Source organism: Labrus bergylta, chromosome 7 (genome assembly GCF_963930695.1).
Source record: "Labrus bergylta chromosome 7, fLabBer1.1, whole genome shotgun sequence".
In the NCBI taxonomy this organism is placed as follows: domain Eukaryota; kingdom Metazoa; phylum Chordata; class Actinopteri; order Labriformes; family Labridae; genus Labrus; species Labrus bergylta.
The window spans coordinates 32,370,667-32,396,380 of NC_089201.1; the positions used below are offsets into that span (position 1 = coordinate 32,370,667).

The 25,714-nt window shown below is 40.7% G+C and overlaps 1 protein-coding gene across 1 annotated transcript in view; it reads left to right on the plus strand.

Moving 5' to 3' along the window:
• The window catches only part of LOC114921856 (zinc finger protein 469), a 225,333-nt gene that overhangs the window by 22,800 nt on the left and 176,819 nt on the right, over positions 1 to 25,714 (plus strand). Inside the window, exon 3 of the mRNA XM_065957405.1 lies at positions 24,453 to 24,506. The gene's annotated coding sequence lies outside the window, so the exon portion shown is untranslated. The remainder of the gene's footprint in view (positions 1 to 24,452; positions 24,507 to 25,714) is intronic.

A 25,714-nucleotide genomic window follows, 5' to 3' on the forward strand; every position in this document is an offset into this window, starting at 1 on the left:
TGTTGCCAATTCTGTGCCATGGTGAGTCATAATCTCTATAAACAGATATCTGCACATGAATGCATAACCTGTAGGCAAGGGACCAGATCTTTGATATTATTGGAAGCGATCTGGTTTCCTTTTTGTAGACTGTCTGAGAAATATTAAACACTCACACTTGAGCAGACTTAGTGGTTTTCTTTTCGTTATGGGAAAACAATCTGTGTGGAGAACAAAAAAAGGTGGAACACGTTGGCAGATTGGCAGTCTAGTTGGAACTCATCCGCTATTGTTTGACGAACATCAGGCTCATGAAACAGATATCAATATGAATTTAGAAAAAAAAAAAAGTTGTAGATGCAGCCTCTGCACTCAGACTCTTTTCTTGGCGTTTCAAGTTGCCGTCTGTCTGTAAACCATGACCAGCGTTTGGAAGAGGAAATCTTGGCTTGGATATGTGGTGGCTACAGAGGAAGCCCTGGGAGATTGGCTGTCACCCCGAGAGGCTAAATCTGATTCAGATGATAGCCGATTCTTTTATAGATTGCCATGTAAGCAATAGCTTTCAGATCAGTATCAGACTCTAACCACATTGCCAGAGGAGGCCAAACTATTTAACACCTATTCATAGCAAGTACCAAACTACCTCTGTGTGCAAAGACCAGATCTGGATTCAGGATTTGGTTCAAAGAAATCCACTTCTCCCTGGTGGAGCTTTGTGTGCTAACCACACATCTCCGTCAGACTGATGGGAAGAGGAAGTGAGACGTGGATAAAGAACGGGGGTACTTCTGCTATACTTGGACTAGCAGTCTTTAGTTAGCACTTTGTTCAGATATACTAATGTGATTTTCTGCAGCCTCTGGGGTTAACTGGTTCATTGCAGATTGCTGCTCTTCCTCGTGTTAGGCCTTTAGGGCTTGGCGTTGGCAGCTTTTACTGGTTTTCTGTGATGATTGGCATAAACAGGGAAGCCAAAGGGTTTGTCTCAGGTTAATAGAGATTAACCTGACAGTTGTATTCACAAGAACAGTGATGGCAGAAGGAGAGGATTCACATACCTTGGCATTCATCTCTTTGCTTAGCCATCTGCACCTTTCCAGTTTGTATTTATTCAACATCAAATGGGATTAGGATTTGAATCCCATTTCATTTTTCTTTAATCCTTTTTTTTTTTATATCATCCTGCCACAAATTCCTGCTGCTTATTTTAGCTTTGTCTGAGGCTGAGCATTGTGCTTTTTGTCCACAAGGGGGTGGACATACAGTGCACATATGGATTTTTTTTTCCCACTGTCAAAGCCAAGTGGACACTATGAATCCTCTCTTAGTTGAAAGTGTCCTCATGTTTTACGTTTCACTTTTAAATAAACAGAAAGAAAAGTCCTTATGAAACCCGTCTGCACAGTCATGTCACTCACTACACTACAGTACACTTAAGCACAACACATTGCGACAGGGAGGACTTGAAACTCAAGTGGACCCGGTCATTACCTGTAAGAACCTGCTTATTATCCCATCAGAGTCAACTCATCTCGGCCATTTCCTCAATAATTCCTCCTAAATCCTCGAGTAACAGATGACAAGCTCTGCCTCTGATTATATATTCATGATAGATACAAGCGTCCTAGAGGAAAGATTGGGAAATAAACGGCAGAGTGAGGAGGAGACCAATTAGTAACAGCTTGCAGATTTCCTCAGCCAAATGCACTTATGCTGCATGACAGCAGGAAGGGAAGTCAGGATTAAGCTGGAATCTCACTTTGTTTCACATCCTGACGAGAACAGCAGTCGTGCCTCTCGCATCCTTTATTTCTTTATTTCATTTTGTCCATGCTATAATGAACTCCTTCCTTTCACATCTTTGTCATCTATCGGATTGGAGGTGAGAATGTTTTTCTTCACCCACAAAATTAATACTGGGTGAAGAAACTCACTTTTTCTGTGGTTTCACTATTATATTACACAAACGTCTTAGCAGTGAAATCATTGTAAGTAATGTGAAGTAAACATATTAAGTCAATGATTACATCTGTATATCTGCTGTAATATTTATGTATAAATGTTTCCAGCACTATGAGGCTTCTAATCAGTTGTGTTTAATTTATTTTTTTGAATAAAAGCCATGGTGTCAACAAACACAACAGATGATGCTGACTCGCCGCCCTCTCTGCTGATAAACTTTGGATTCATTTACCAACATTGTTCAAACGCTCCCATGATGTTACATTTCCAAGAAGCTGTTAAAAACATGGCATGGCATATATATGTCTCAAAAACCTGTAGGTGAAACGAGTGTTATGTTTAATATACTGTGTGTGTGCGTCGCGATTTACGAGGCCCTGCACTGATGTTCACACTCCTCCAACATATCCAGACGCACCGCACAGCTTTCCTCTCTTTCTCTCTCTCCATGGTTATCCCCTCCATCGAGAACCCACCACATGGACGCAGTCACATCTCTGCATTGTGTACGTACCCAGAACATTTTTGTCCCATTGTTTCTGGAACCACAGTTCTTCTTTTGTCACACGTTCCAACTCTGACTCTAAAGAGAAATGTCTTGGCTTGCATTGGCTGGATTGCAGTTTGTGTTGGCAGGATTGTTTCTTGCAGTACACTGGGTTGTGAGTTCAGACTAGGGATGTTTTTGCAGAACGTTCAGGTGGGCTGCTTAATCTGCTCGAAGAAATTCCCCAATAAAAAATGTGTATGTTCTGCAATAAAGCCCTGCAATAATAAAGCTGAGAATCAAACTATCCTATACCTCTTAGCCTGTCAATCACCCAGTGTCACTCTTAAAAGGGGTTTATTTTTCCTCAATTGACCTTCTTCGACCTTTTACTCATGACATAATTTTTTTGAGTTTGAATTCACTCAAGGTACCTCGAGGCCTCTGAAGTCACAGAGTTCACACCAATGAAGTAGATGCTCTTATTGCCGCTGAAAGATACACTGCAGTACATAGTTCTTGTTTGAGACACGCTGCCTGATCCGTCTTCATTTATGTTTGAACTTGCTGAACTCCATTTTCAGATTGAAGCTCCACTGATTCACAGATCAGAGTGCCTGGACCTGTGCCATTTCTTATTAACTCAGCTTTTCCATCCATGGTCCCCATTTTGAGCTGATGATCCCAGTTAGGAACAAAAACAGTACTTTTTTTTTCATGGTTACATCAGGGACCTCTTTCTACCCGTCAAATCTCTGAGTGGTGGGGTGTGTATATTTTTTCAGAGACGAGGGTGTGGTGTAGTTATCTACTGTTTGCCCGTCAGTGCTCGATCAACACAGACGACTTTGCCAGTGTATTTGCATATAGGAGCATATGCATATGTGTTTCCTTCTTCAGTGGTGGCTTGGACTTGTCCATCAGAGCATCTCAGACCCCCGACTGTGTTTGTGAAAGTACTCACATTTGCAGCAGCTGTGAGGGTCGCCTGCAAACATTGGGTGTTTCTTGACCCTGACTGGGGTGTGTTAAACCATTCAAGTTGTTTTTATTAAAGAGCAAAAGGGAAGGGAATATAGGAGGGAGTGGGGGAGAGTTTAAGGAAAGACAAAAAGGAGAAGGGACAGTGCATGAAAAAGAGAGAGTGAACTGCTGGCTGATATCCAAATTAACTAAAGAGACTGACCTTCTGTGATTATTGGCCCGTCAGAGGACAACATATTGGACATATTTGAGAGTGGGTAGATCGCCTACCATGTTTGTTTTGGAGTGTCAAAGGAACAATACGGCCTCTATCCTCCTGCAGATGGAATGTGGCGTCAGGTTGGTGGCTCAGGAAGATCCAATCATTCCTTTGTTATCTGGGAGAGCGATGGCGATGCAGTTGTCCTTGAAGACAGAAGGGAGGAACTGAGTGCACCTGGATGCCCCGCTCATTCCTCACTTACAGTTGGACTGTGGCTTTTTAACAAATATTCCTGGAGGAGTATGACAGGTGGTTACGTAAGAGGTAGAGGTATAGCCATAGTTTAAAGTGCCAGAAGTATTCATGCCCATGGCGAGTGCAGTGTGTGTCATCTGACGGATTTTGGAATTACAATCACTGATGTAGAAAATTTAGAGCAGATTCATGGCAGGTATTTTTTTTTCCTACACGAGGCAGAGAAAGGAAAATGGAAATGTTTGAAAGAATGCTCAACTGGGATATTAACAAGTGACAAGGACTGCTGTTTTTACTCTTGTAAATGCTAAAAATTAAAGCTACAACATAAAATAAATTGAAGTCATGGAACAAGTCATTGAAAGCAGCAGGGCTTGCCTCTTCTCTTCAGCTGGCTTTCATGCTGATGCATAGAAATGTCCCTTTATGTGCTGTCTGACGCTTTAACTCCATGACTTTTGAAGGAGGCTGTTGGTGAAGACAAGGTTTTATTTATTTAGTTATTTTCGCGGGGGGATGATAGAGGAGATCAGCTACATTGGAGCTGGATGCCTTTTTCTGTCACAGATGTGGGTTTGGCTGGACAGTGAGTGCTGCAGTCTGAGATTCTGACATCATCTATTGAGGGAAAAATGAAGTGACAACAACAATAAAGTGTCTTTTGTTATGAAGGGACCCTGCGGATTAATAAACCATCTGTAGCGTTGCCCCCCCCCCCGTTGTGTCCGCAAGCTGCTCTTATAACAATGACAGGCCTTCAACAGGGCTCTTTCGACATCAACGTGCAGACAGTGCTGCCACATGTGAGGTTAAAGAGGTCAAAGAAAGTCCTGCTTGTCATCGAAAAACTGTTGCTGATATTCTCTATGAACCCAAATCTCTTTAAATTAATGACACACTGAGTTAGTTCAAAACAGTTGTTTGGCACAGGTATTTACTTTTTCAGCACACTTGGTATCAGCATGAATGAAAGAACATGTTGTTTGTTTCCCTTCCTGAAATCGAACATTTGTGTTCATTTTAAGACTTACAAAAAATTCCACGCCTTAAAGTCTTTCTATGTGATTTTTCACACTTAAATATAAATCAAGTATCTCCTCTGAAAATAACTCTGTGAGTCATGACTGTCTACAATGGGTGTAACACCCGAGTCCCACTGTCTGTGATGTTTTCAGAGTTTTCAGAGTCCTATCTTCACTTTGTTTACATCGCCCGGACGGCCGGCTGACTCCTCCCCTCGTGTATAAAAGTTGTTTAATTGAGGGACTAGAGAAAAGAAGAATAACATACTGTACTCACTGCTTAACTGTGTTTCTAGATCACGCTCATTTCAGGTAAATTTACATGCAGTGTGAAGATACCAGCATAATAAAGATTGCTAGCATTAGCATGCTAACACAACAATGCAGCGCCAGTTGTTTTGGTTTCATGCTGGAGCTCAAGGGCGACATCTGCTCGATCAAAAAAATCACATATAAAGCCTTTAATCAAAATGGATAAAGGAATCACGCTGCACAAAAAAAAATCAAGGATCCTAATGACAAGCCCCACATATCCTGAATTTTGAAACAGTTCCCACACTGACAGGGCCCAGTGTAATCTGGACTGCTGTCAGCGTACTCTTCAGTGTTTTGGTCGGTGAAAATCAGTGTGGAGAAATCTCACTGAATGGAGAGGTGTCCTCAGGGCTCATTCATCGAGGAAGCAGCGGTGAGCAATCAGTGATATTTAATAGAGCACACATGCCTGTGCATATTTGTAGGTATTTATCTTGTACGTGTTCCTCCACTGACACTGTGTGGAATTTGACTAACAATCTCAGGTTTCAAGGCTGAAAGACTTTGTTTTTTTAACACAGATATGTGTGAATATGTGTAAATATGTGTGAATATGTGTGTGTGTGTGTGTGAGAGTGAGTGTGCATGTCCTTAGTGAACTCTCTGTTCTCTATGTGTATCTACTTGCACAGCCTTTCTTCTCCACCTACCCACTTAATGTCAGCAATATGTCCATGAATGTGTGTTCATCCTCTGGGGTCAATAGCTGGTAACACTGACATCAGCCGCAGTAACAGCCTGTGGCAAAACAAAGAGGTTGGGTGGAAAATGATGACTTGAAGTATCAAAGTCAGGGTGTGTTTTTTATTTGATTTGGATGGATTTCAATTCCATCAGATCCATCACAATGGAAAAACAAAACGTGTTGTATCTGTTAGCAAGCTGCTGTATCTAATTCAGCTGTCAGCTTGTAATCACAGGCAGGACTTTTGACACACAGGTCGGTTTATGTACTGACTGTTATTACACTGCACACCGTTCTTATGTCAGCATTTATTTACAATAACATAACAACATTATATGTAAATCTTTGTTATAATACCGTGTTTAAAAGATGAGGGAAATTAAGGATACTATATTTTCTGAGGTAGATGACATTTGATGTATGGAGCTATTATTGTGGCAAAACTATTTGAATATGCGCACACAGATCCACAAATGCGTAAACTAATCTGCAAATATGTAGACCAATTTTGAAATATTTACTTATTTATTAATTTCAGTGAACTTTTTCAGCTGTAAATCCTGAAAATAAACACAAATGATCGCTTACAACTGAGACGGGCCTCTCCATTGGCTGTCATTTTACATGTGACTTTTACAACACTCCCACCGTGCAAGATCCACAAATGCATGCGCATATCTTCAAATGTGTGTGTGATGATCTGCAAACACTTTAGTGGGGTTTGTTGCCCTGAGCTCAGGCTCACAGGCTGCGTACCGCTTTGCTCGCTCTGTACAGGAAACAAATTTCAAAAACACAAACTACATAATGGACCCTCCATCGTAGCCTCCTCATTAAAACTGCACCCACGACAAAGTGGACCACGACGAGTGTTGCAAAAGTCACATGTAACGACAATAATGACAGCCAATGGCGAGGCCCGCCTCAGTTGTAAGCGATCATTTGTGTTTATTTTCAGGATTTACAGCTGAAAAAGTTCACTGCCATTAATAAATAAGTAAATATTTCAAAATTGGTCTACATATTTGCAGATTAGTTCACACATTTATGGATCTGTGTGCGCATATTCAAATAGTTTTGCCACAATAATAGGTCCATACACATGTTTTTAAAGTTTGATGGTTGACGTTTTGATGTGTTGTGTGCAGCGCTTTGCTTTGCTCATAAGTCTTAGAGTGACAGAAAGAATGAGCGTTACGCGACATATCTAAACAGACATGACTTCAGGGCCTCAGCAGTCTTCAGAGGTTCATCTCTGACAATCTGAAGAGTCAGTTATGACATGCAGTGCAATAACATGGGTCTTTTTTTAATGTTGTTTTTATAGTTTTGTATGAATATTGGAGCGTCGGAGGGTTTTGGCTCTGCACGTGGAAGCTATTATCCTGAGGGCTTAGGAGTGCTGTTCTATAGAGGAAAAGGGGGCTGCTTAATACCCAGGGTTTTCTTTTTCCCCCTGAAGTCCCTGGTGTTCTATTGGGAGGAGAAGATGGACTGCTTTCCTTTTGAGACTTTCTATACAGAGTGACACAAAGTCATGTCAAATCTTGAATGAAAAAAACCCTCTGGATCTGGGAAATGTAGGATTATTTTATTCATTTCATGTTTCATTCTTCCATCCTTTAAATTATTATTGGAACTGGGCTTGTCTGCCATACCTCAATCAGCATTACCAGCAGCACAGTGAAAAACCGGTGCGTTCAGTCTCTTCGATCAATAGCTGGACTTCACACTACAGTTGATATCCAGCTATGCCATAATGGAACCATCTCTTGCCTCCCAATTAAGGTCCATCTGTGCACCTCCTTTCCTGTTCAGAGATGATGCTTCCAACTGTGCCCGGCTGCTGGAATCGATGGTCCAAACTCAGCAATCCTGTAAAGGAGAGGAGTCCCATCTGGACTCCATCAGGACTGGGTAAATAGAGCCAGATCCTACAGCAAGCAATGGATTCTTGCCTTGGCTCCCACCCACCATCACAGAGGACTCAGGCAATGGCTCAAGCTACAAAATGATACACACATTGCCATTAACTCAAACCGTGTGCAAAAATTGCTAATTTACTCAAAGCTCCCTGTGTGCACTCTAAGCCGTGTGCCATTTTGGTTTTAGTCCTCCAGTGTACCAGTGGAGTACAGAGGAGTCGTAAATCTTCCTTCACGGCCCGATCAAGTGGGTTTTTTTCTTAGTTTTTCTGTGATCCATTAAAACTGTTTTAATAATGTCTGCTGCTTTACTGGCCAATATCTGTGTTATTTTCCCCCCTGCACCTAGCACACTCTAGCAGGTGCCCCCCCCCCCACTCCAGCTGCAGTCAAAAAAGTTGAAAACTGAACAGATTTGACAGTTGTGACTAAAGGCCTTCGTCTTTCTGATAGTCCATCTCACCCTGATAAAGGATAACAAAATAATTATTACATTTGACAAACACACAATTGGACTCAAGGCCAATGTCACTTTTACAACAGGTCTGTCCTTCTTGAGAATCCGACTCCTCTAAACCTCTCTGTGAAAATTCTTCTGAAATGTTTTCCTCTAAAAATGTTAGTGTCCATATACATGGATAACTTCAATTTGCCAAAAATCCCTAAACTGGGATTACTTTTTATTAAATTCTAAATTCTATTCTATTAGTCTGCTCAGACATAAAACAGCAGTAACTGTGTGTGTGTGTTTTTTTTTTTTGGAGTCCAGATCAGAGAATTTGAAAGAAAAGGATATATATTAAAAGTTTACATGAGCTCACAGATTCTTTTGTCCCCCTGCAGAACTCTGAGACATACTTTCCAATCAGAAAACTGTGCATGCTCTTACATGACCCCTTACCACTCTGGGTGTATGTATGAAGATGTTTGACAGTTGATTTAGTGCTGCTACTTTGGAATTTCTCTTTTGGGTGTCTCCACCTGGATACCTGTAAAAAAGAGACGCTGAGGGTAAATGAAGTAAAACAGCAAGTTTCCACACGTGTTTGGATTAAAACCGTCTCCCTTCAGGACTCTGGTCACAAAAACAACAGCTTTATTCCTTCATCACTCAAACGCCAAGCAGCCAGTCAGCACTCTGTATTTCTTCCTGCGAGCATACATCTGAGTCTTCCAGCTATGCTTTATGTTCCAGCATCAATGTTAACTGTTGTGGACCTAACACGGCCTTGTTGCAACACACCGGAAGGCCAGATTTTTCCACTGACACGCGGTAAACTCTACACTTAATGACTTTAGTGTTTTATTGAGATGTTTTTCTGTCTCTCTAACAGAGAGATGAACTGTTCGAGCCTTGCACTCACTGCACCTTTGATGTTTTGTTCAATGTGGTGATCATACTTGGAAAAAGTGCCTGTGACCATAATGAAGCTAACTGCTCTGCATCCTGTTCATGTACAGATTTATTGCAATAATGAGGTTGTAAGCGGTCATATTCGGGGCAGCTGCATGTGGAAATGCACAGTGGTTATAATGCTCATAGACGTCTTTATTAACATCACATTCTGCCTGGTCTCTGAGAAAAAAAAAAGGAACCCCAGTGGTCCGTGTCGACGTCATCAGTGCTCCACAGTTGGGGGTGGAGGATGGTTTGGATTGTAGAGTAGACACTACCGCCTGGATAACAAATATTCTCTTCCACTGGGAGTCTGCTTCCAGACTTTGGAAACATTTTAGGGTTAGCAGCAGACGTCTTCTTCCACGGCTTCATGAGGTTTTTGAACCACACCATTACACTGTATAACTCAACTGATAGATTTTTGATTACAATATTTCTTAAGTTAAAGCTTGGTCAATCCTCTACTACCTTGCTTGACCAAGAAATGTCTTTTCAGTTTCTAAATCCATCCATCAATCCATCAATCATCCATCCATCCATCCATCCATCCATCAATCCTTCAATCATCCATCAATCCATCCATCCATCAATCCTTCAATCATCCATCAATCCATCCATCATCCATCAATCCATCCATCCATCCATCCATCCATCCACCCATTCACCATCCATCCATCATCCATCAATCCATCCATCCATCAATCCTTCAATCATCCATCCATCCATCCATCAATCCACCCATCCATCCATCCATCCATCATCCATCCATCCATACATCCATCCATCCATCCATCCATCCATCAATCATCCATCCATCCATCCATCAGTCCATCCATCAATCATCAATCATCCATCCATCCATCCATCAATCCTTCAACCATCCATCAATCCATCCATCCATCCATCCATCATCCATCCATCCACCATCCATCAATCCACCATCCATCAATCCATACATCCATCCATCCATCCATCCATCATCAATCATCCATCCATCCATCCATCAGTCCATCCATCCATCATCAATCATCCATCCATCCATCCATCCATCCTTCAATCATCCATCCATCCATCCATCAATCCTTCAATCATCCATCCATCAATCCTTCAATCATCCATCAATCCATCCATCCATCAATCCTTCAATCATCCATCAATCCATCCATCATCCATCAATCCATCCATCCATCCATCCATCCATCCACCCATTCACCATCCATCCATCATCCATCAATCCATCCATCCATCAATCCACCCATCCACCCATCCATCAATCCATCCATCCATCCATCCATCAATCCTTCAATCATCCATCCATCCATCCATCAATCCACCCATCCATCCATCCATCAATCATCCATCCATCCATACATCCATCCATCCATCCATCCATCCATCAATCATCCATCCATATATCCATCAGTCCATCCATCAATCATCAATCATCCATCCATCCATCCATCCATCAATCCTTCAACCATCCATCAATCCATCCATCCATCAATCCATACATCCATCCATCATCCATCCATCCACCATCCATCAATCCACCATCCATCAATCCATACATCCATCCATCCATCCATCCATCATCAATCATCCATCCATCCATCCATCAATCATCAATCATCCATCCATCCATCCATCCTTCAATCATCCATCAATCATCCATCCATCCATCCACCCACCATCCATCAATCCATCCATCCATCCATCCATCAATCCTTCAATCATCCATCCATCCATCCATCAATCAATCCGTCCATCCACCATCCATCAATCCATCCATCCATCAATCATCCATCCATCCATCCACCATCCATCAATCCATCCATCATCCATCATCCATCAATCCATCCATCCATCCATCCATCATCCATCAATCCATCCATCATCCATCAATCCATCCATCAACCATCCATCCATCCATCCACCATCCATACATCCATCCATCCATCCACCATCCATCAATCCATACATCCATCCATCATCCATCATCCATCATCCATCAATCCATCCATCCATCCATCAATCCATCCATCCAACCATCCTCCATCAATCCATCCATACATCCATCCATCCATCCATCCATCCACCATCCATCAATCCATACATCCATCCATCCATCCATCCATCCACCAATCCATCCATCCATCCACCATCCATCCATCCATCCATCCACCATCCATCAATCCATACATCCATCCATCATCCATCATCCATCATTCCATCCATCCATCAATCCATCCATCAATCCTTCAATCATCCATCATCCATCAATCCATCCATCAATCAATCCATCCAACCATCCTCCATCAATCCATCCATACATCCATCCATCCATCCATCCATCAATCCACCATCCATACATCCATCCATCCATCCATCCATCCATCCATCCATCCTCCATCAATCCATCCATACATCCATCCATCCAGCCATCCATCCATCCATCCGCTTAAATGTGCTAAATTCCTATTAACCATGACCTCACTTTGGCCTCACTTCAATAACAGGAAGGATAGAGGCTGACCTAAATAAGAGCTATATTCCAGACGTGCCTCATCTCCCAACTGAAAGCAGGTTTTTACATTAAACAGGAATTAGTAAAATGTGCTGACAGTATAGATTCTGACTGCATGAAAGGTCTGAGGTATGGAGGAGAAACAGGACAGATAGAGTGAGTGCAGAAGTGAAGCTGTCTGGCTATGGTTGTGTGTGTTTACAGTATAGTAGAGATGAGACCGAATTGGAATATGAATTCAGAAAGGAACACACGCCCACTTACAGTTTTTTATCAGAATACCGATGCACATCATTTTTTGGTTGAAGAGATCCAGGTAATGATGTCTCTGGACTCCAGTAGTACATATCCATGTGTGGCTATAATTTTCTGTACTGTGGGGATTTCATTCCCCTTTAGCAGTGGGAGCGTCTTGTCATTTTGAACACCATAGGTCTGTCTTCCCCGTGTACATGGGAAACGTTTATTGGATCTTACATGTTGAAAATGAAGACTGCACCACATGAAGGTCTGTCATTGTTTGAAAATGTCAAAATATGAGAACGCCAGCTTTACTGTTTCTGAGCATGTGAAAGTTCATTCATGCTGTGGGGCAGTCTATACTTTTCCAGCTGAAATCTATGCACACACTACAGGATGTCTTTGGTTTGGTGGAGTTGATTATTGTTTTTATTAGGAGCAGATGCATTGGCTGGGAAAAGGTTTGGCCCTTCAAATGGGATGAGGTTGACATTGGACACAAAGTGGGATGTTTCACACGAGGTTAGCACATTCAGTTAACCTGGTCACAAATGTTACAATATCTGTGCCCTCAAAAATTGGTACCTTAAAAGGTAATAAAAAAACAACCTTTATGTTGTGCCCTTATGACAAGTAGATTCTATTTGTGACATTTAAAATATGGATCAATACATATCTTAAGAGAGGGTTGAAAAGCAAACTTACATCTCTCACCTCCAGCAAGTATTTTTACATTCAGTTGACAAGCCTGAATAAATGTTGTATTTCATTTTTCAAGTTAAATCCTTGATGTATAAATCTCTTCTTATTCGTATTTTTTTATATTCTAAGTGCTTATTTATATATCTATTCTTATATTGTTTTATTTGCTCTGATAACCTGCTGCTGTAACACCACAACTTACCAGTTTGGGATCAATAAAGTAATTCTATTCTATTCTATTCTATTCTATTCTAAAGCCTTTACTACAGTGCAAGAACTAAAAGAGGTAAATATATTTCATCTGGAGTATGGTTTTGATGATGGTTTATATTTAACCCAGTTTGAGTAATTATTGGCAGTGTTTGAGCAGCAGGTAAACCTCTTTGTATTTGTGAAAAGTGATAAGTGCTGGGGACCCACCCCATAATTTAGCACCTTAGCCATCTTAAGTGCACTATAAGCCTCTGTCCCTCACCACATTCCTGTGCCACCCAGACTCCAAATTACTGTAAACTAAACCGAAGCTACAACGTGGCAACGGAAGGGTGTCAATTTGGACAGGAAAGAATTTATTTGAACGTGACTAGAGTTTCTGTGGCTCAGCTCCTGTGTGGGGATGTGGAGAGGGTCTGTCTCTGGTTGCTCTGTCCCTTGACGTGTATGCCACATGCACCCCAAACAATAGCCGATTCATCCACCGCTCCGTCTGTCTGCTGCAACAGTGGGGTTGGGGTTGGGGGTGGGCGGAAGGTGGGGGTGGTAGGAATGAAAGCACCTTAACCATCCACTAAATGTGAGTATTATGTTTGTAAGAAATGTAAAAACTTAAAGTCTTTATCTGTGATGTTTTGATCCAGCAGATGTCGCCCTTGAGCACCAGCATGAAACCAAAACAACTCACGCTGCATTGTTGTGTTAGCATGCTAATGCTAGCGATCTTTATTATGCTGGTATCTTCACACTGCATGTAAATTTACCTGAAATGAGCGTGATCTAGAAACACAGTTAAGCAGTGAGTACAGTATGTTATTCTTCTTTTCTCTAGTCCCTCAATTAAACAACTTTTATACACGAGGGGAGGAGTCAGCCGGCCGTCCGGGCGATGTAAACAAAGTGAAGATAGGACTCTGAAAACTCTGAAAACATCACAGACAGTGGGACTCGGGTGTTACACCCATTGTAGACAGTCATGACTCACAGAGTTATCTTCAGAGGAGATACTTGATTTATACATTTAAGTGTGAAAAATCACATATGTAGAAGCTAAATTAGATATACACAGAATTGTTATTTTAACTGTCTAGCCGCACAATTCAAAACGAGTATCAAGTGACCAAAAGAGAGAGTTATTTATATAAAGACTAATGATTTAAGAGGATACTCAGTCTTTGATATCCTGTTAGGAATTTAGTGCCAAACAGCAACAACAAAAAAGTTATGTCATGACACATTAAATAAGGGCATGTCTAAACAATATTCTTTGTAATATTATTCAAAATACACAGCATGTATCACATTAGCAAGCATTAGGTAACATTTGGAAATACTTTATTTGAACAGGCAGAAACCCAGAAGAGAACTAGACCCAATGGTAAAGTGTCATCTGCCACAACCTGCTAGGTCCAGAAATTGGGATGGAAGGAGTGACAAAAAGAAAAAGTAACTACCATACCCGTACATATAGGGAGGCACCTTTTCATTTTTTGTTCTGATATGGACCCTGATCATTGTATTGTGTATGAACTAGATAAACAAAAGTCCTTCTATATTTACAAAATGTTGAGCATGCCTAACGACAAACTAATACGTCCTTGAATAAACAACCCCTCAGGACCTCTGCTGTGTGTCCTTCTCTTAATAATTATTCTCCATCATCTATCTACTGTCTATCAATTTAGGAATCATAATTAACATAATGATTCCAGTAAGTGAGTTGGACAGATTTTAAATTTGATTACAAGAGAACACAAATGAACTCATTATTAATTTTGGCAGATTATTAATTTGAAGTTTTTGGAATTTAGACTAGATTAGAAGTTGGACTGATGCATCCCCACTTACATGTGTATAATATAAATGCATATCCCCAACAGCCTTCCTCTGAGTACCTGGTGTGACCTCAGCTGACTGATTCTTATCTATCTCATATTTCTGTCTCCGCTTTCAGAAATATCTGGGAGGCCCAGGGATGGAGCTGTGACCAGAAATGTCATGTCCTTCAAGTTAGGAAAACCAGCTAGGTTTGTTGTTTCTTCTCCACAACTAGCTTGACACACATACGCTCACTGTGGAGTTGTTTTATACTTTTGGCCGCACAGAGAAGTATTTGAGTCAAAGCATCTTGTGTGGACACATACTGTAGGTTCTGTAGAAGCCAGCGCGTCTGGCTCAGGTCACACACCAGAATAATAAACCCACAGTGGGGTGATGTGTGTGAACTGTTGGACAGTCCCCCCCTTTTTTTTCTATTCTTCCTACCCCCCAATTTCTCCCTCCAAAGCCTAGACCAGAGAGCCAAGGTGATGACGGGCCCCACAGTGCCCCAATAGGCCTCTCTTACTGGTCCCACACTGAATGGCTGTCTGTTCCCTGACATCTCCATCTCTCATCACCACCCCATCAATCCAATGCCACTGTAACCATCTCTGCAGAGACAGGGCTCCACTTTGTCCCAAAATCCCACCCCACCACACCGCTAGTCCCCCTGCCTTATAGCCCCCTACTGTGCATAGGGTGAGACAGCTACCTGACAGCAGAGGCCTCTAAATGACAGATAGCCTCACTCTATCTCCCAAAGCATCAAAACAACATTGCTAGATACATTGGTACCCCCCTCCCCCCACAAACTAATCCAAATACCACGTGTCTTTCCAAGAGTGAGAGACCCTCCCCTACTCTGTATTTCCTTAATGGAGCCCCTCTACCTTGCTTTCATCCACATCAAGGTCCCCTGACCCAGTAAACGCCTGCAGGATCAAGGCCTCCTCGGGGAATAGAGGTGGATGTTATCGTAGCATTCCAGCCCATGTGAAAGTATGCCAATTAGCATAGCTGGAGAATGTTGTTTTGCTATCCTCTTTCACCAAACCCCCCAGCTCCATGAGACCAAGTGCCAGACTCCTAGCTGTCACTAAAGCTGCCGTTGATGCTGAATGTAGATATTTTCTGCTGCTGCAGAACAACATTCTGACATTAATTCCACAGTAGGAAACATTAACCAACCTCTGTGATGACCTATGATCAAGTATTACTTCATATAATATTCAGTCTCATATTTTCGCTTTAGCTTTTCCCAGTTTCTCTGACCTCGAGGTGTTTGTTTGAGCAGTTACTCTGTTCATGTATGAACTTTTTACAAACTCCACTTGTGCCTTCAAGACAGGTTTATTGGGTGTTTGAACTGCAAAGTAAAGAAACTCTGAAGCCTGTTTGTATATTTTCCCTGCTTTCTCCTCTGTGAAAACCAGGTAGTTCAAACTAAAGTTTTTTTTCTCTCCAAAGGATCCATTATGGGAAGCTGGTGTACATCTAAAATTAGCACACATACATAATAGTCTTTTTTTGTACGAAGAAATTCTCAGGACTTCGGAATAACTATCTTCTCATCAAAGAACCATTTGATTAAACTGGCCATCTTGGTCACATTATGAAGACCTTTGAATTGTCACTCAAGAGTAAAACCATGACATACTTCCTGACTGTATGAGAAGTAGATTTTAAGTCCAGAAGATGTCAAACTTTGTTTATTTTAATAGGAGATTTGAAGCATCATTTCAGATGTAAAAACCAACATGTCAAAATGTGATTTTGCTTTAAATAAATGATGGACGGATGGATGGATGGATAGATAGATAGATAGATACAGTAGATACTTCATTGATCCAGAGGGAAATTCAAAGCATCCAGTAGCAGTTGAAAAGGCATGAAACATTTGTTACAAATAAACCACGAGGTCTGCAGGAACTCTGACTCTGATTGGTTTTTCAGTTACAATTAGAGTTGCAGATATTAGATTAGTGAGTTGTAGAATTACATTTTTAAAGGGAACAAGCTTCTCAGTCTGTTAAAGACAGTTGGATGTTACCGAGGCAGATATGGGGGAAACTTGCAGAATTTTCTTAATTTGCCTGTGTCTATAAACAGACTTTAAACTCAGACCTTCTTACTAAGAAGAAACCTTTGCTAGTTACTGCAGCATCCATATTTTGATTAGTGTTAATTGCAACAGAAAATTGAGTCCTCCCAAAGTGAACAACAGAGATAATCAGTTTAGAACTTTTGAGATATTTTCAACACCAAGGTCATGCCATTAGTTGTAACATCGCCCGTAATTGTCTTCAGACTTGCACTGATCTAGTTTGTTAAAATAATCCAGAAAGTGCAATAAAACACAACAAAGAGCCTGACTTGTCCCTTGTCTCATTCGCAATATTAAAGCTACATTGAACCTTTATGAATTTGAAGACAACATTTCTCAAACAAAATGGAAGCGAACACATCATAAACAGATGCAAACCCATTGTCAGTCCCAATAAACCTTTAGCGTAGGAGCTAACAATGTTTTTTTTTGGCTTGAGACAGCAGAGATTTAAATGAAGAGGCACAGACAGTGGAGTTAAAAATGTGCACTAGACCTCTACTCGACCACATGCCAGAACCTCAAACAATGCGCTGTAACTCAAAAGCATTGTTTAAGACGTGAGGCACACTCGTAACGCTGGCTGTGGATCCGACCTGACCGCGATACCAAATGCCTTCAGCTCCCTCAGATACACTAAAAGCCTTCTTCCCATTCGAGCAGACACTCTTCCTACGGTGAAAACACACTTGAGTACATTTGCAGTGTCCTATGACTCTAACCAGAACCACTTGTCTCCTACACTTTCCATTGAATACTCGTACTGTAGGCGGAATAAAAACAGGCTTTCCTGTCTCTTAGGGCTCTAATGTGTTATCCTAGACAAACCTTCTCATAAATTTAATTCCTTGGCAGAATGAGTTGCAACTCAAAAGGAACCTTCACTTTTAGTGTTGTTATTTTATGTTTCAGTGCCTGACAAACACTTCAGATTTGGTGTGTGTGTGTGTGTGTGTGTGTGTGTGTGGTGGGTCATTATGTCCAGTAGCCAGGAGGTGGCCAAATCTGTTTTCAAAGAGATGTCATGTGTTTGCCGTTCTGAGTTGGAATAGCAGTCTTACTTGCCAAGCAGTACTGTGGTCGAACAAGAATGTGATACCACTGTTTTGTTCTCTAAATCATTGGACGAGCCAGAGCCAACCACAAGTGAGCGTTTTGTGATTCCACTGTTTAATGACAGATCATGATTTATACCTTAGTTAGGTTATTCAGAATGAGATCAAAGAAGTTAATCTCTTTTAAATAGATGTATTTTTATTGTGTTAATGCTAAAAGATGCTAAAATCTTAAAAAAGGTAAAGAGTGTTGTGTCTGGATTTTCATTCATTCTAGATCTAAGTCCTAAGGGACTTGTGGTTTAGTGTAGTTAAGGTTCCTGGCCTCTCTTGTTCTGCTGGTGGGGGGATATATGATAGGATAGGTTGTGGTGTGGCTGTTGTCCGTGTTTTTGCGTTTTCAGTAGCGACTGCTTCACTGTTTTTCTTCCTGCTGTAGTGTGATTTGGCCTGAGGGCTGTCACGGCTACTGGTTTCACGTGGGACGTCAGTTTGGATCGCAGGAGGATTTTGATTTAGGTTCCTAATGCTTCCTGCAGCTTTACCATACACATAAACAGTTCATCGTATGACTGGATATCTCATTGTGAAGACTCTCTATGATTAAGTCTGCTATATATCAAACAAGGAGTACTTTAGATATTTGTTTTGACTAGCTTGTCTTCCTAATTTGTGATCTGATCAAACGACCATGAAGCTGGAGGATCTGAGGAAGGACGTTGTTATCCGTTGAATGCAGGAAGCTTAAATAAATGGAGCATTGTATGGAAAACGTATGTTTACATTTCATGGATTATTTGTCCTCATGCAAACTAGCTTTGTCCTCTTACAGTACAACTCATAACCAGGACCATCCTCTATAAGAAGTATGTCAGATGAGGTTTTGAATAGCCTGTATTCAAATGTATTTAAATCGTATTTGATGATGACAAAAATCTAAAACATCATCTGCCCTGTGGAATAGATCACCATGGTCTTATAACTCTGCAGCAAAAAACGAACAAACAAACCATGGTTAAAAAAAACATCTTCACCCATAGGGTAAAAGACTCTTATCGTAATTTACATGGTTTATTTGGTTAAAAAAAATAGGGCCAAAAGAATGGCTTGAAGTTATAATTCTGCACTTATAATGGGTTTCATTGTTTCTTATCGATTGGCAACTCTGAGTCTACATACTAAGAGCTCTTTTCTCAATGTGTTTACAATTATGTTTGTTACACTGACAGAAATACTTGCATGTTTGTTGAGCAGTAAAGCAGTGTTAAAGACCTACGGGTCACTACTAGGTCTTGGAACATGCTTTCTTGATGCAGGTGGGACTACAGCACAACAGCGTCCCAGATGGACAATAATTCAGAAAAGAAAATCTGGATTATGACCTAATTAGAAACAGAACTGAAAATATGTCATGCAGCTGTAGTCATGATTTCAGAAAGTTAAAGTACTGGAATCAACCAGTATGGTTTAGTCCAACGTTGGGGCCACTTTAAGGGGATTTGATTTCTTAGCATGGCTCCTGTTCAAGTCGACACCCCTAAGATGAGCTGGACAGTCATTTATAAGTGATAAAAGTGAAACCCAATGCCCCAAGTGGCTGGATTTAAGGTTTATGCTAGTCTATAGGTTTCACAGACTTAAAAGGAAGAATGTGCGACTTTTTCATCCAGTAGGTGTCGCCCTTGAGCACCAGCACTAAATCAAAACAAACTGCTGTTTGGCCACACCTCCTTCATACCGAAGCCTCCGCTCTCCCATAGCGGCACACCTCCAACCCCTCTCCACACGCATTCCCACATAGAAGTTATAAATTACAACGCACAATAATGAAGCACCATTAAGTGCAAGCGGAGGACAAAATTGTCCTTTGCTCGTGATTAAATTAGCTGTGGCCTGTATTGTTGTGTTAGCAGACTAATGCTACCGAACTTTGTTAACTCATAGCCTTATATTGCACATGGAATGACCGGGATCTAAAGAAGCTTACGTGACTGAGTAGGCTGTTATTCTTCTTATTCATTGACTAAAACAACTTTATACATAAGGCCGTCCCGTCCATGTAAACTAGACGTAAACATGGACCGACAACAGTACAGATGGCGGCACTAGGGCTTGTCACTCATTGTAGACAGTCATGACTCAGAGACACATTTACACAGATTAAACTTGATTACTGCTGTATTTATGTGTAAAATGTTGCACATTCTACCTTTAAGACATAAAAGGTGACAATGAGGATAATAAAAAATAAAAAAGGGCAATTAGATGTATCTGTTTTCTGTGATAGTTTAAAAATGGTTCGGGAAACAGAAGGATAGCAACAGAATAAAGGAATGTCTGTCTATCAGAAAAAATGTGGAAATGATCAGAAACTTGAGCTACAATCTCCTTTTTGTCTTGAACAAACTGGTGACTAAAATTAAACAACACAAAGGTCTTTGGGTTTACAGGACAAAAGAAAATTCATAAACTGTTCACTTATTTCCCTTTAAGCCTTTAAACCCAAGCCTTATCGGCATTTTAAGTAGTTTTCTAGATGTCAATCAATCAATCAGTCATAATTTGTATCGCACTGATTCATAAAAAATGTTATCTCGACACACTTCACAAAAGCATGTAAAAGACTGAAGGAAATGTGTGGTCTGAAGGTATGAAATATAACCACAATATTTCCTTCATGTGTGGGTAAAAGGTTTTGACAGTAACACTTAATTTGGGTGGATTAATGTTTACATCAGGAATCTGTCAGGTTATGAACAGTGGCTGTCCATCAAAGTGTCTTATTTGTGCATCACAACATACAATTTCACTTGATCCTTTTTTAGTGTGTTAAGAGACACAAAGACATATGACAAATAATGACCTCATACGGTATCTCATTAGCCATGTAAACTTTGCTGTGATTTGTCAGTATTCACATTTCTTATCTTTCAAATAGAACCTCTCAATAGAGTTTTTGTGTTCACCATATAGCATGGTTTAAATATTACTATATAGAGCACAGTCATCTGCATAGAGATATATCAATTTGTTTAAGACAGAAGTCCTTGACATGTGCAGTCATGTGGTTTATTCATAAAGTATTAATTGAGTGTCTGTGACTGCTGTGAAATATAAATTGAAACAAAAAAGATCATAGCAACTGCTGTTGTGGAATAAGACGAGCATAACTAGTTTAGTATGACTCCATAAACTACAAATTGCAGAAAAAATGCAAGCTGCCAGGGAAGCTAGAACTGCTTGTACCTTCTCAACTATCAGTGTGGGTCTCGCATGTAAGCACTGTAACCGAGTGTTGTGCCTCTAAAACCGTTTCTGTCAGTCATCATTGCTCTCATGTTTGTTTTCTAGGTACATGTTGTTACAGTATATAAACAAAATCATAGAAAATGTTACCTTATGTAACCCCATTCTGTGTTTTTCATAGGCCCACACAATATTCATTCCACAATCTGTGAGCTAAAGTATCATAGAATATTCAATCCCAGTGAAAGTAAGGCATTATCATGTTTTTGAAATGTTCCTTATTGTAAAACTGCAACCACTTTTTATTTGTTTGTTGCAGTTTTTACAAGTGATCCGGTCATGCACGATGCATATATAGTTACTTCAACTTAAAGACAGGATCAGGATCACAGCCACTCCCAAACATTCTTTTTTAAGCTTCCCACACTTTTATTTCAAGACTGTGTAAGATACCAATTTAGGGCAAGGAAGTTTAACAAATCAAGAGTGAAAAAAAAATACTGTGAAAGTACAGACTGAGGTCAGAGGGTAGTTCCTATCCAAAGTTGCACTCTTCCCATACAAATAAGGGAATTGGCTGCTATTTTGGTTCCTTTAAGAGATAATTAAAACTTTCCCAGGGATTCAGTAGAGTGAGATATGTTCTGTTGATTATGGCAGTCGGCTTGCAAAAACTGAGCAAAACTAAAAACATGTCAACACATAGGGTTTATTTGTCTGTTACCAAACACTGTAAATAACTCAGTATGTCCATGTCTGGCATACGCATTAACATTTGTTTTTGTTAGTGTGCATGTAACTGCTGCACCTCTTGTCACAGCATGCTGCTCAGTCTTTACCTATAGAATCTGTTGGTTTACGTGAGTGTGAATGTCAAAGATAGGGCCTGGGTGTTGGTTGAGAAGCCAAGCAGAGAGAACACTGGCTGTGTGTGCATGCGTGTGTGTGGATTTGCGGTTTGTTAAAAAAAAAAAAAAAAAATCGAAGTCAGGAGCAGAACCCTCGTCCATCTTGGCAGCAGACCTGTGACACTGGAGAGGGAGTGTAGCTGCAGCAGCACAGCCAGCCGTCCATTGTGCCAATCTCTTCTCACTGCTGGAAACAGGTCTTTTCCATTCTTTATTAGAAGTGAGTTACACTTTTTGTCAAGTATTGAACAACACAGGTTCATGACATTATGCATCGTCTGGCAAACGTGCTATAGAGTGAGTACTCAAAGGCTCTAACCAAATAAAAGTGCTGCAAACAGGCAGCAAAAAACTAAAGCCCCTGCAGACCGCATACTTTTATAACCTTGCCAGAAAACTGTCTTGATCCAGCGAGAGACCGTTTCTCATTCAATTACGTGTTCCATGTGTGCGTTCCAAGGCTTCATGCACAGCAGCTTCTGAGCAGGCCCGATCTTTCACACACATCCTCCTCTCCAACACTCAACTTATTGCCTATCAAAACAGGACTGCACAGACTCTCTCTGCCACTTGTGTGCATGAATGTTTTATATGTGTCTGTACAGTGTCTGTGTGTGCTCTTTGTGTTTCAGGAGTAGAAGTTTAGGCACGTGCCATGTTGTTTACACTCTTTAACAGTGCAGTGCTGTAGGCGCTCACTTTATATATCTTGTTGGAATGGAACGTGTACAGATGTCTTGAGCATACATGTTTCAACATTAATCACCTGTTCAATAAGCCAATGGCCATTTTGCATTGGATGTAATAGAATGTTATTGGTTGTAGGAAACCTGGATGGTAGGAGATTTACAGAGGACATAATTTGTCTTTTAGTTCACAAGAGTGCAAGGGACAAAAAAAACCAATTGCACAGTGTCACCTGCAGTTCCAAAAAAAAGTACTGTTATCAGAAAATAAATATGTCAAGTTTAAAGGTTCACTATATAATATAATATAGAGATTAAAACCTCTATCAGTATCTAAGGACTATTCTCCAAGAGCTCCCTCTTTGTTTATCAGCACAGGCAAGGATGCCTTGTATGCAGACGATGAAATACTCTATTTTACCAATTGATCCAAACAACTCCACTGATCTAAGATTGTTTGTCATGTGCAAAGATATGCAGCAATGTACCAGCAGAGGCAGTGTTGAAGAAGACTGCAGGGCAATAAACAAAGGAGTTAAAACTAAAAGTACTAAAAGTATCAGTTTCATGAGGCCGAAAATCTACTCTTAAGGATGTGAAATGTGAAAAGTAAACATTTGCTTTTGTTTGTTACAAATTATATTTGTATGATAAATCCAGGCATGGAAGGGGTCGCTACTCATGCCAGGCAGAGAATACAGGCTGGCCTGAATTAAAGCAATTGCTTTACTTGGCTTGAAAATGAAACCAGTTCTGCCGTACACTTTCTAACATATAAAGAGAATGAAATGTAGAAAAGTCTGCATTTGTATTCTTGGCTCAAGTTTTTGGATCATTCTGACTTCCTGTTCAATATTTACTGTTGGATGTTAATATTGTTAGAATCATCTCTGATATAACAGCTTTTTGCATCACATATCTTACTCAGTCTTAGTGCCCAACTTTTCCAAAATTCAGGACTTGTTAGACAATCTCTTCTCAGTTTATTGAAAACTTTTAAAACCTGATATGATACTACTTTTCCTGAAAAAAAAACCTACTTTTTTTACACATCACCAGTCCCAATCAACTTGCCTCTGGGTGTGTTTGTATTATAAATCAAAAACCTCCCTAACTGCCCTGATTAGTTAATAATGGTACCTTCTGTGTAAGATTTAATGAGGGGGGGGGAGCTCAACAGGTCAGACTTGAACCCTGGCCGCCCACTTGGTGGACCGCCTCTGTACATGGGCCGTGACCTTACTGCTCGGCCATCTGCGCCCCATAATGGTATATCTTTCTGAACAAGAATGATTTACCCTATTGATTTATGATGGCTGTTCTTGCTCCTTCATGATCCCAACGGTCAAAGTTTCCAAATTAACAAGCCAGTTTGTCTTTGAACGCACACGATTCCAACCACTGTAAGTTGAGATGTTGTTTGAGATAAAAGAGACAAAGGGTATGCAAGATGTTTTTGGTTTATGAGAAGGTAAACACTCGATCTCACTGATCATTACAGAGTGCTATGAAAACCAATGACACAATCTGCTAAGTGCAATGAAAGGATCCTCTGCCTTTCTTCTTTGATCTCAGCTAAGCTTACTGCTTTATATCAGTAATGGATGAGCTCAATCTTATTTTACAGTTGCTGAAGTCTTCGCTGTAGATTCTTTTAAATGGCCCGAGTTTGACCCAATTTGTTGGCAGCATCAGTCTACAGCTGCATAACATATTTTCTTTTTGTGTTCCTCAGCCCGAGCTTTGACCCTCGCCTCAACTGATTCACCAAAGACACAAGGCCACACAGGTAAGGAGTGAGTCTGCACCTTTAAAATGCTGCTTTTGTTTTTTGTAAAGAAACACTTACATTCACCCTGAAGAAGCAGATATAGACCTGAACACAAATATCCTGTCCCTTTGTAAAGTGGTCCAGTAGAGGTTAAAGCTGTTTATCATTTGGATACACAAGTCCCCATCTCTCCACCTCACACAGTGTGTAAATCTGATGCTGTGAATCTAATTGCTTGGTTTTTGCTTTAATTACATGCACGGTTCCCTGCACGGTTTGGCAGCTTGTTTATGTATGGATGTATGTTTTTTTGGGTCTGGATAGTGCACAAACGATAAGTGACCAGCCAGTAATCTTCTTTCAGAGCGGCCCGATCAGGCATGTAAACTAAGCAATGCTGGGACACCAATATGGAGTCAGACTTATCAAACTAGAGAGAAGAATTCAACTTGCACAGGAGCAAATTATGTTTCACACACTCCACTCTCTCTCCAAGTGGAGTTCTGCAAATAATTTTGACAGTTGTGGAGCAGACACCAAAGAGGGTTCTGTCCTTCTAATGATTGGTCCCTGTGAGTACCATCACGCCTACATAACTGGACTCCTTAAACTTTGATTTATAGCTTCGGTAACTTGAAGCCTGCTGTTGGGCTCAGTGAGTTTGTTTTATTTTTTATCTTCATTTATTTTAGAGAGACAGAGGAAGACGAGGAAGTGGATTCAGTTTTACTGCCAGAGAGTAACGTCAAAGTTTCAGTAGCCTAGCTGTGAGATTTGAAGCCAGTCCGGCCTGTCTGCGTAGCCCCGGGATGGCTGGAGCTAGCTGCAGGGCTCTGTCGCTTAAACAACCCCTGTCTTTATATCCTTATGGCTGGACAGTGGGCACAGCCAGCTAATAGTACAGCTAGCTGCACAGCTAATTGAGCACTGCAGCTCTTAATTTTAGCATCCCTACTCCCCCGTTGCATGGCTCTGGACACCGGGGTTGATGTTGAGTAGGCCTACATCGATCGGCTAACATACGGTTAACTAGCAGCTTAAATATGATTTGATTTTATACGATATAAAATATTTTTAAAAAATGTACAAAATGATGGAGCGGTGCAGTGGACTGTGAGAAAAAATCTTAGTGTGTGTACATTTTCTATGCGCCTTTTGGCATGCAAGCTTGTGTTGTAGCGTGAGAAAATGCCTCGTTGTGAGAAGTGGATGAGAGAAGCGTCAGT